Source organism: Dipodomys spectabilis, unplaced genomic scaffold, assembly GCF_019054845.1.
Source record: "Dipodomys spectabilis isolate Male_0828 unplaced genomic scaffold, ASM1905484v1 ptg000022l, whole genome shotgun sequence".
Classification (NCBI taxonomy): Eukaryota; Metazoa; Chordata; class Mammalia; order Rodentia; family Heteromyidae; genus Dipodomys; species Dipodomys spectabilis.
Window position 1 is genome coordinate 504,483 of NW_024870699.1, and position 10,704 is coordinate 515,186.

At 34.0% G+C, this 10,704-nt stretch overlaps 1 pseudogene; it reads right to left on the reverse strand.

Moving 5' to 3' along the window:
- Positions 1 to 9,678: 9,678 nt before the first annotated feature.
- LOC122104120 lies at positions 9,679 to 9,778 on the reverse strand (annotated as a pseudogene).
- Between the last annotated feature and the right edge of the window lie 926 nt (positions 9,779 to 10,704).

Below are 10,704 nucleotides of genomic sequence, written 5' to 3' on the forward strand. Positions count from 1 at the left end.
GATTGTATTAAGTTTTTGGATGTTAATGTACATACCTATTTTGGTTGTGGGAAAATGTGGGTATTTCAACTTGGGGTATATTGTTCTTGGAGGCCAGCAACATATCAGTTCTTAATTTTAGGATAGGGGTTCCCTTTCCACAAGAACATGCCCCTGATCTGTCCTTTTAGCCTTCCCATCAATGGCATCTGAGTTGCACACCAACTTGTCTAGCTTGCTACCTTGACTGGCCTGGATCCGCAGTCCTTCCAATCTTAGTCCCTAGATAGTGCGGGATGGTGGAAATGATCCAATTCACCCAGCTATAGATTGAGAAGTAAGTCCACTAAAGGTTTGGCTTGGTTTCTGTTCTTAAGCCTCCTAAGTATTTAAGAGTACACATGGGATCCCCTGGTGCCAAGCAGTAAGACTATTTTTAACGCAACTAGACATATATATGACTTAGGCTTGTGAATACCTCAGGAAAAGATTAAAAGAGCAGTGAAGCCTAGAGGATAGGCAGAATTTTAACTAGCTACTCAGAGGATGAATAACCTTAGCTAGCTACTCGGGAGTCTAAGATATGAAGACCACTGTTCAATCATGACAATACAAGCGATTATCTCAAAAAAAAAACCAAACAAAACAGAATTGTAGCAGTGGCTGAAATGGTAGACAACTATCCTTGGGCACAGAAGCTGAGGAATAGTTCCCAGGCACTATCAAGCCTCAAGAATGATGAATGCATGCATGAGCACATGCACATGTGCGTGTGCATACTCGCACATGCATGCACAAATACACAAACACAAATGAGTTTTTCAATGTGAAGCTCTTTTTTTTTTTTACCTTACTCTAATTTATTTCCCTATATTAGTTCACAAATTAACAAAATCAGCTAAGGACCTATTTACATAAAATTCATCATGTTTCTCTAAAATCTACTCTCTTTTTAGAAGCCTGCTTTTATTTGACCCAAAAGTAAATTATTCAGGAAGTCAATTAATCACTCTCAAGTCTGCAGTATTAGATGCTTGTTTAGGTTCCTCCTAGCAATATGATTATGTGAAATCCTGCATCAAGCAATATATTTCTTTCACTAGAAGAGAAACCTCTGTCAAACAATTAATAATAGCTTATTCTCCTCCTGGCATTCATCTGTAGTTTTATTTTCTTCATATATTTCATGATCTGTCTGTGAATGCCAAAGACTGCCGTGAAAATAAAACACCCTTCTCAGCGTTTAGCATGTGTACACCATTCATAGATACTGAAATTGCTTTGGAATAAATAATGTTCACCCTGACTATCTTGACAAAGAAGAATTGGTTTCTCAGCACTATAGGTAAGAACTTGAGGGAAAGAAACAAAAGGAAATGTGAGGAACAACTCAACACATAGATTCAAATGAAACAAAACAACCCAAGAAAACACAATTCAGTACTCAAGAACCTGCAGGAAATGAAAGATTTAAAAATAATAAGCTATGACAAGCTTATGAAATTCGTGACTATATGGGTGTGCACTGTTGTGAGGACAGTGGCTAAAGCCCAGACTGAACAGAAAGTTCTCTACACAATGCCATGCACCTGTTATTCTAAATTCCAGCAAGAATACCATTAAGTGGACTGAGGCCAAGTTCATACACAAGTAGGAGGCCAGTTTCTAGCTGAAAAATAATCAGGATAACATAGGGCTGGGAGCATGACAAAGTGGTAAGAACACCCATTGAAGGGGCACAAAACACTAAATTTAAACTCTAATATTAGGAGTATTAAAGAAAAAACTATGATTTTAAATAATTAGAACAATTGTAACACTTGAGTATTTGAGTCCAGAAAAATCCATGGAAGAGATAGAATGAACCCATGTTCCAAAGCTACTTTAGTGATAATGTTTAGTGGTACTTCAGACAAAACAGAGTTACCTTGCAAATGAGCATGAATGTGCATTTGGGTGATGGAAATACTCTACTTACACAGGTGTAAATTAAATAGATTTTTGGGGGGTATATTGGAGTTTTTGAACTAAGAGCCTGGGTGATGTCCATGAGCTTTTTCTCTATGCTATCACTCTAATACTTTGAGACACAGTTCCAATTCTGATTTTCTGTTGGTTGTTTGGAGATAAGAGGTTCATGGACTTTCCTGCACAGGATGGCTTCAAACGATGATCATCAGATCTCAGCCTCCTGAGTAACCAGTATTCCAGGCATGAGACGTCGATGTTTTTAATAATTTAGTAAATTGTATAGTTACAGAAGTTATAAATTATCATTGTAACCTGTGTAATATATGTGTGTATGTATAGATCAATGCATACAGTTAGAAATATATTAACATATTTTTGCATCTACAGGAAATTTATGAAATCATACTTCATTAAAAAATAAAATGGAAACAAAAATTAATGAGGAGCAAAACAAAGGGAATTATTACACGTTTCTTTTTGTTGAATGGAATATGAATTTTGAGAATCAGTTTGGGAAAACCATCTCTATTTTAACAAAATGGATAATTGCTATTAATTCCAATCCATCTATTTGTCCATATTGTGCATCCTCACACATGAGTGTCAAAATCAAACAACACTTCTTGCCTTTGTATTTAACTCACCTGATATAATTTAGGGGATAGATGAAGTAATCAAATAAAGATTAAAATAATAGTAAGTGAGGCTATGAGTCAGAGCTGAAAAAGATTTTAAATATAATAATAACTAATTAAATTGCATATTTCTTACTTTTAATCTGTTGTTATGTCACTCATTCCCACATTAGGAAAGTACATAGAAGGTTCTCACTAAATTATATGTAATTATCAAAATGTATTGAAAGAATATGGGCACAGTGTGGTTTTAGCTTATTGAGACCTGTATGGGGTAGTGTGTTTTTGAGGACTTGCAATACGTTGTGATGGAGATGAAGGGAAGGATGTGCTGGCAAACTGGCTAGAGGATTGCTTCCAGAAAGATAGCGATCAATTCTTCCAAAAGTTTACAGTAAAATCACTTTCACAACCATGTTCACTACTGCACTATTCACCGGAGCCAAGTTATGGAAACAGCCCAGATGCCCTTTGGCGGAGGGATGGTTGGCAAATATGTGTCATATATACATAATATGTATATATATATGTATATATATGAATATACATATGTATATATATACATATATACATATTCATATCTTCCATTATGAAGACTGTTACGTTATTTGCAAAGAAATGGCTAGATCTAAAAATACGTTAAGTAAACGAAGTCAAAGCTAGACACACAAAGGACCCATGCTCTTTCTCATATTTGGAACCTAGAACTTTATACAAGTTTACACAGTAATATTAACCAAATCATGCTATTTGTAGAGGAGTATTTAAAAGATGTAATTTTTATAAAATTGAACTTTTAATCCAACAAAATGAATACCAGGAAACTATCACTTGGAAGACATGAGGGGAAGTCAAAGGGAAGGAATAAAGAGAGTTATGGAGGAAGAAAGTGAAGACATAATATTCAATGCAGATAGTATGAAACTAGAAAAAATTAAAGTGTGGTGAGGTTTAGAAGAGTAGGGAAAAGTTATATAAAGATCCATTATACTTAAAAACATGATTTATTTAATGGAAATTCCCTTGTACAATTAGTTAAGATAATAAAAATATAATTAAAAACAATGGAGACATCTGATCTTAAACTGTGTTCTCTTAAACCATCAGTCAATATAATAGTTTCCTCCTCAGAAATTTTCTTTGAAGGTGTTTTCCTCATAGTGACAGAAAAATAATCAATGCAATGAATACCAATACATCACATTGCACATCATAAAGAGACACAATAAAAATCACAGTAAAAATGTTAGAATTCACCACATGAGAAAATAACAGGTAGAATTTTCCAAATGTTAATTGATTGTTTTTCCAAGTACTTTACCTATGATATCTAATTTAATCCTCACAATAATTCCATAAAGTGAAACTACTTGGATTTCTAATTCTCAGATGATGATATTGAAGTCTTCAGAGTTGTAATTACTAGTACAACATTGCACACATGGTAAGTGTTAGCCTGAGGTCCATCTCCGACTCTATCAATTAACCTCATTCTATTTTACGACTAAAATACCAGTACTTAGTCTACAAATTCTAGGTAAAATTCCCAGAATTATTGTGTACACTCATAATATTTCACTTTATATTTGTTAGAAAATAGGGAACTGTAATATGAAAACACAAAGTTCATAATCAATGCATTTACCTCCCTGGTGAAAGGAAGTGCTAAAGTATAACATTCTTGATTTCTTGGTCAAAATATCAGAAATGATATTCTATCCCTTCACTCAAAACTGCAATGCCTGGGGACCCTATCGCTGTTTAACACTGTCTTACTGAAAGAATGACCTCCCCAATTCCTGATGGAAACAAACTGCAGGTCTTATGGACTAATCATTTCCACATTGTAGCTCAACTAAGTTGTTTACCATTAGACGTATTTTGATTGCTTTTTATACTCAACATTTTGTGAGAAAGGTACTACTTTAAAATGCTATTAAAGCAAGACTGATATAAAAATCACCTTTGACCCCAGATAAATATTTTACCTTTCATGTACCCAAAAATGCAGTCTGAAATATCATTAATGTTAGGAATGAGAGGATAAAAAATCATAGACAACAAGACCTAAGCATGAATTAAAGCCTCTCCAACTTGTGAATACAATTTTTTTAAAAAGACATAAAGAGCTGGGAAGGTGGCGTAGTGGTAGAGTGCTTGCCTTGCATGCATGAAGCCCTGGGTTTGATTCCTCAGGACCACATAAGCAAAAAGACAAAGCCGCAAATGACTCTGTGGCTCAAGTGGAAGAGCGCCAGCCTTGAGCTGAAGAGCTGAGGGACAGTGCCCAGGCCCATAGTTGAGGCCCGACTACCAGACTCCCCCCCTCCCAAAAAAAAAGACATCAATGCTACTACATTTGTTCAAACTTTCTTATGATACTAAACATTCAATTGTAAACTGTTAACACTTGAAAATAACTCATTTTCTTGGGAGTAGAAAACAAAACATAAGATTAATCCTAATCATTTTCAAAGACCTTTATTTATATTACAAATTCACTCTTATAACTACAAAGATTCTAAAAATAACTGAAACATAGTGTCACAAAGCACATAATTTAACTTCATCATGTTCATTCAAAGGACTGTGCTAATAGAAAACAAATTTACACTAATAATTAGCTCACCCAATTCACTTCCATTCTTTTATTCTATATTTTTAGTTTCATAAAAACTGACTTTTCATAAAATGATGCATAAAAAAGCCTGTATTCCCACTTACATTTTCAGATTTTAACAATGTTTATTCCAGAAATGTCTTTAGTTGTATACTCAATGAACAGAAATAACACTAAAATATTCAAAGGGTTTTCAGAAATTGCAAGACTCGCTCTGGGATGTTATTTATATTGGAAAAGATATTCAAAAAGCCTCATTTATTAAAGTTGTGATAGTTACTCCCACAAAAGAACTGTTAATGAAAAAAAGTTTGTATGTAAAATACAACTTCAAATCATCCAGAATCTGGAAGTGACACATGCTTTTTGTTTGTTTTTGCAACGAATATCTAACAAACATATCCACAATGTTGATTTTCAATCAATATGATGGGATATTCAAACCTAAAAAATACGGTGTTTATTATCTTAGTGTGAATAGATACGATCTTACAAAGAAAGTTATTTTCAACAGAAATCCGGAAAGAGTTTATCCACCTTGATTTTCACAGGAATAACCAGAGAGTAATACCTGTTTGGTCAAGTTTGTCAAAATCACTCCATGAGTATATCTTAAAAGTATATAGAATTTAAGAGGTCAAATACATATTTTGTACTAACAGTCATCTTACAGCAATAACTTACTACCTAATTATACGTGTATCTTTTTGCCTAACATATACTAAGTGCTGAAAGTGATCTCTTTTATCTAACTTAATGGTATAAATGCTTTGATTATGATGATGCTATTATTTGACAAATAAAATGTACAGAAGTGCGGTTCCACTGAAATGACAGGATGGAACACTGATAAATAACAACATTGCAACACAGCTCTTTTCAGACTCACTCTGATCACATTGGCAAGCAACATTGCAACCACACACAAACACACACACACACACACACACACACACACACACACCCATGTGGGCACATGTACACACACATATACATGCATGCCAAATTCAGGGTTTATTGTACAAAATAGTTCAAATAAAATATTAATGATTAGAAAAAATGATAATTTGCCTTATTACAAAATAATACATAATCCAGTCACCACTGTTGTTACATTTGACTGTCTCTCCACATGTAACCATTGAATTTATTTTTAGTTCATTCACTCATTCATTCATTCATTAGTTTAATGCTAATATTAGAGATTGAACTCAGGACCTGGCTCTGTCCCAGAATTTGTTTTTTTTTTTTTTTGTTTTAGTTTTCTCAAGGCTAGCATTTTACTGTTTATACTAAGCTCCATTTCAAGCTTTTGTGGTTACTTTCAAATCATAATCTAATGAACTTTTTTTTTTCTTGGTCTGGTTTCAAAGCACAATCATCAGATTTCATCTTTCTGATTAGGTAGGATTAAAGACCTGAACCACCCGGGTGACTCCTATTTTTCCAACACTTATGTAATGCACATACTTAGATAGTAATTTAAAACTGAGAGCACAGAAGCAAAATGTACAGTGATGATATTGTCTTGTCAGAAATTCAAGTTAGTAATGTAAATTTCTTCTTAAGTTTATACACAAAAAATACTTAAGAAATATGATGATGTGTGTGTATATGTGTGTACATGTGTGTGTTTGTGTGTGTGTGTGCTGTTGCAATATGTTCCACATATAAACACTGTGCAGGGGTGTCCAGCCATTCACAGTTATTGCATGAATATCTGCCTTGAGATACCAACTCATAGACAATGTCTAGGTGTCCACTCTAGGCTTCCCGATGAAGGGGCGTATACTCATCCTCATCCCTAGTATTCATATGAGTGGACTTTTCGGAAAGTAGTCTCTGCACTGTAGTAAGCTGCAAGGCAAACACTCTAACACTGAGGCACATTGCCAGCCCAAGTATTAAGATTCTTGTCTGTAATTTGGTCAAAGCTATGTCTCTTTATGTAGGCGACTAAAAATGTATTTACTAATTTCAAGTAAATACATAAATTCTATTTCCATCTTTTTTAAAAAGTAAAAAAAAAAATTGTTTGCTCTGTAAATTGATTAGAAGCATGGATTTTGCGGCTAGCTAGGTCATTGCACATCTGTATCTCTTTTCATCTCTCTCTTTCATGGTTCTCATAGACAATATGGTTGTTCCATAATTATTCTAATTTATTTTGCTTTTATATTTTTGGTTGCATCATTTCACTTTCTGCTCTGCCATTTCCCAAAACAGCACCACATAAACAGAAAAATCCAGAAGTGGTGCTGTGGCTCAAATGGTAGAGCACTTGCCTTGATTTGAAGAGCTCAAGGACAGTGTCCAGGCCCAGAGTTCAGGCCCCAAAACTAATTTTTAAAAAAAGAATCTAAATACTTGATAATTCTACTAACAGATCTGACTGAAATCAGTTGAATCACACTTTTCCTGTACAATGAAGGAATAGGTCCAGGCTAGGAAACAGCTAGAGAAGGCAGGCAGATTGTAGAAGATTGTATCTGTGACAAAACTTTGTGGAAAATGGAATCCAGGATTACTTACTGGTAATTCACTTCTACTTGAAGCATGATTCTGAACTATTGCTTGCTGATTTTGAACTATTGCTTTGATCATTATAATCTCCAAGTAGAAAAAGTGAAATTTAATTGATAGCAAAGGACTACTAATATATTTTGACTTCTCATTAAGCATCTTCAATCATCAAAATCACCTGAAGACAATAGAAAGGCCTATTTTTAGATGAAAACAAGTGTCTTTAAAAATAACAAGAATTTAGGTAGTCATACAAAGGACTTCTATTTTACTACTGCATTATACATTTTTTCTAATGTTGAATACCAACATTAGAAAGCTACTAGAAAGCTCTTAAAGCCCATATGTTGAATATTGAATTATCTTACACTATAATGTGGTATTTCCAAAATCATTTACATAGAAGGCATTGTTTCCTATTTTCTCATTCCCAGAATAAGCTGCACATGAAGACACCACTGGTCCTCATTTTCAGTCTGTACCTTTGAATACTGAGGAAAATCTTTCCTCTGCTCTCTATCAATTCCCTATTCCACAGTTAGAATAATTTAGAAGAGCAAAAATGGAAAAAGCGAAAATAAATCATGGTGAAAAATCATATGCAGAAAATTCACCAGATTTTTCTGACCAGTTCAACCAATGTGAACTACTGGGGAAATACATTGACATCTCATTCCCACTGGCACTCAAAGTCTCTTGTTAGGTAACTCTGACGAAGACAAGGAACAAAAGAAAAAAGTGAGGAATGGTATCAATTGCAAGAAAAAAATGGAGTAGGATCCAAGCAAATTTCTTCTTTGGGATGCCGAAATTAATCGCCTTACTATGGTGTGGAGACTACTTTCCAAATAGGCCACCCAATTGAATACTTGTGATGAGGATGAGTATACCCCTCTTCATCAGGAAGCCTAGAGTGGTCACTTAGACATTGTCCATGAGTTGGTAGCTCAAGGCAGATATTCATGCAGTAGCTCTGAATGGCTGGACACCCCTGCACAGTGCTTACATGTGGAATAAAACCAGAGTGGCTTTTTTCTTACTTCATCATGGTGCAGATACCAATTCCCAAACTAAAGGCCTCTTGACCCCCTTCCATATTACTGCTAGGAATAGAAATAGCAAAGATACCATGTATGTACTTCTGTTGAACCACTATATCAAACCAGGTCTGAAGAACAACTTGGAAGAAACTGCATTTGATATTGCCAAAAGCATAAGTATGTATCACTACCTCTTTGAAGTTGTGGAAGGCTGTACAAATTGTTCTCCTAAGTCGTAATGGTTTGAATAAGTTTCTTAACTTTCAAAAATGCCAGTCCATCCTTTGTGTCCTTACAAATTTTTTTTCACAATACAAAGCAACAGCAATATCTTACTTTAAAAATTCATGGATTCCATGGTATTCTTCCAAGTGAATTGCCTGACTTTGTTGTCAAAATGTATTCGTTGTTTGTATACATCTATAATGATTTCAGCAGAGTTTGTGATTTTTTTAAATCAGAAATAATTTTAACTTATCTGTTGAAATGAATAGTATAGACACTAAAGATGTTCCTGGTGCTTTTTTGAAAAAAGTATATCTATGTTTGTATAATGTCCATAATCTATTTCATTCGCTCCTAGATATAATAATTTGAATTCTACATTGTTATATAATGTATAGGTTCATTAATAAATGTGTCCTATCAGATTGCATTCCACATAGAAGAAGTTTAAGATTCCTTTTTTTCCTGGGCCTAATATTACTTTATTTCTTTTGGATAAAATGACATTGTTATCTAATTTCAAGTTTTGTAAAGGTTATGCAATGTAAAGGCTTTTTGAAGGTGAAGATTTAATACAATGATGTAAAACTAACCTTTAGTTCTATGAATTACATGTATTGTTACACCTGTATTTTTGTAATCAACTTTTTAATAACTGTTTTTCATTTCTTGCATCAGAAGAATGAAAAATAAGGAATACTTCACAAATTTTCCTATCATCCTTGTGCAAGTGCCATGTTAATCTCTGTATTGTTGTAATTTGTGTAGACCTGCTGCTGAAGCATGTAGAATCCTCTAAATTTAAGTACTTAATGATGCAATCTTTATACAGGTATATATTCATGGATGCCTATTTGTAACAAGGAACCCTTATTGTTCCTAAAAATGCTATTGATCTTATTTCTCTAAAATTCTGTATATAGTGGAAAAAAAACTGATATCGTTTGGTCGATTGTTCACATTTACAATTTTTTTGTCAATGACTATTTTTCGTTTTCATGTTAAATTTGATCATACTTTGTAGCCGTTACAGCTAATTCCAAAAGTGATGGCTTTTCAAGGACTTATTTATCAACTGAGTTAGCTTTGTGGAGCTAATGGATTCATAGTAAGCCTTGCTTAAGAGGTACTTCTAAATTTCTGCAGCTTAAAATTTCTCAAATGAAGTCTTGCTGGGACAAATGTCTGCCTGAACCTTTACCCTTCTTCCATGTAGGAACAGACCAACCACAATATCTTACCCTGACAGCATAGATTGTCTTACTGAAACAAAACTAATCTTAGTTACAAGGGATCATAGAGAGATGAACCGTTTAGACCGAATTGTTCAGAATGGAAGGTATTTTAGCAAAATATAATTGTTTATTATACTTATCATTTGAAAAGTAGCTAAAGCCAAGAAGGTGAAAAAATTGTTCATATGCATGATTACCTACTGTCCTGGCCTGTCTATCATCCAACTAGGCAGGAACTTACACTACTGACTTTCTATCACCAAATATTTCCATAACTCCTGGAGTAGTCCATATGTTTCTCCTAGATATTAGGCCTTAAATTGGTAATGCTTTAATCACAGTGTTTCCTCTTGACTCTAGGCTGTAAATCTACAAATGGTAAAGCTTTAAGTCTAACTCTACCAAAAGCTAAGTTAGAGATAATGGAATAATACTTTAAAACAGAGTTGCCTTTGATTCCCTAACCACAACACAAC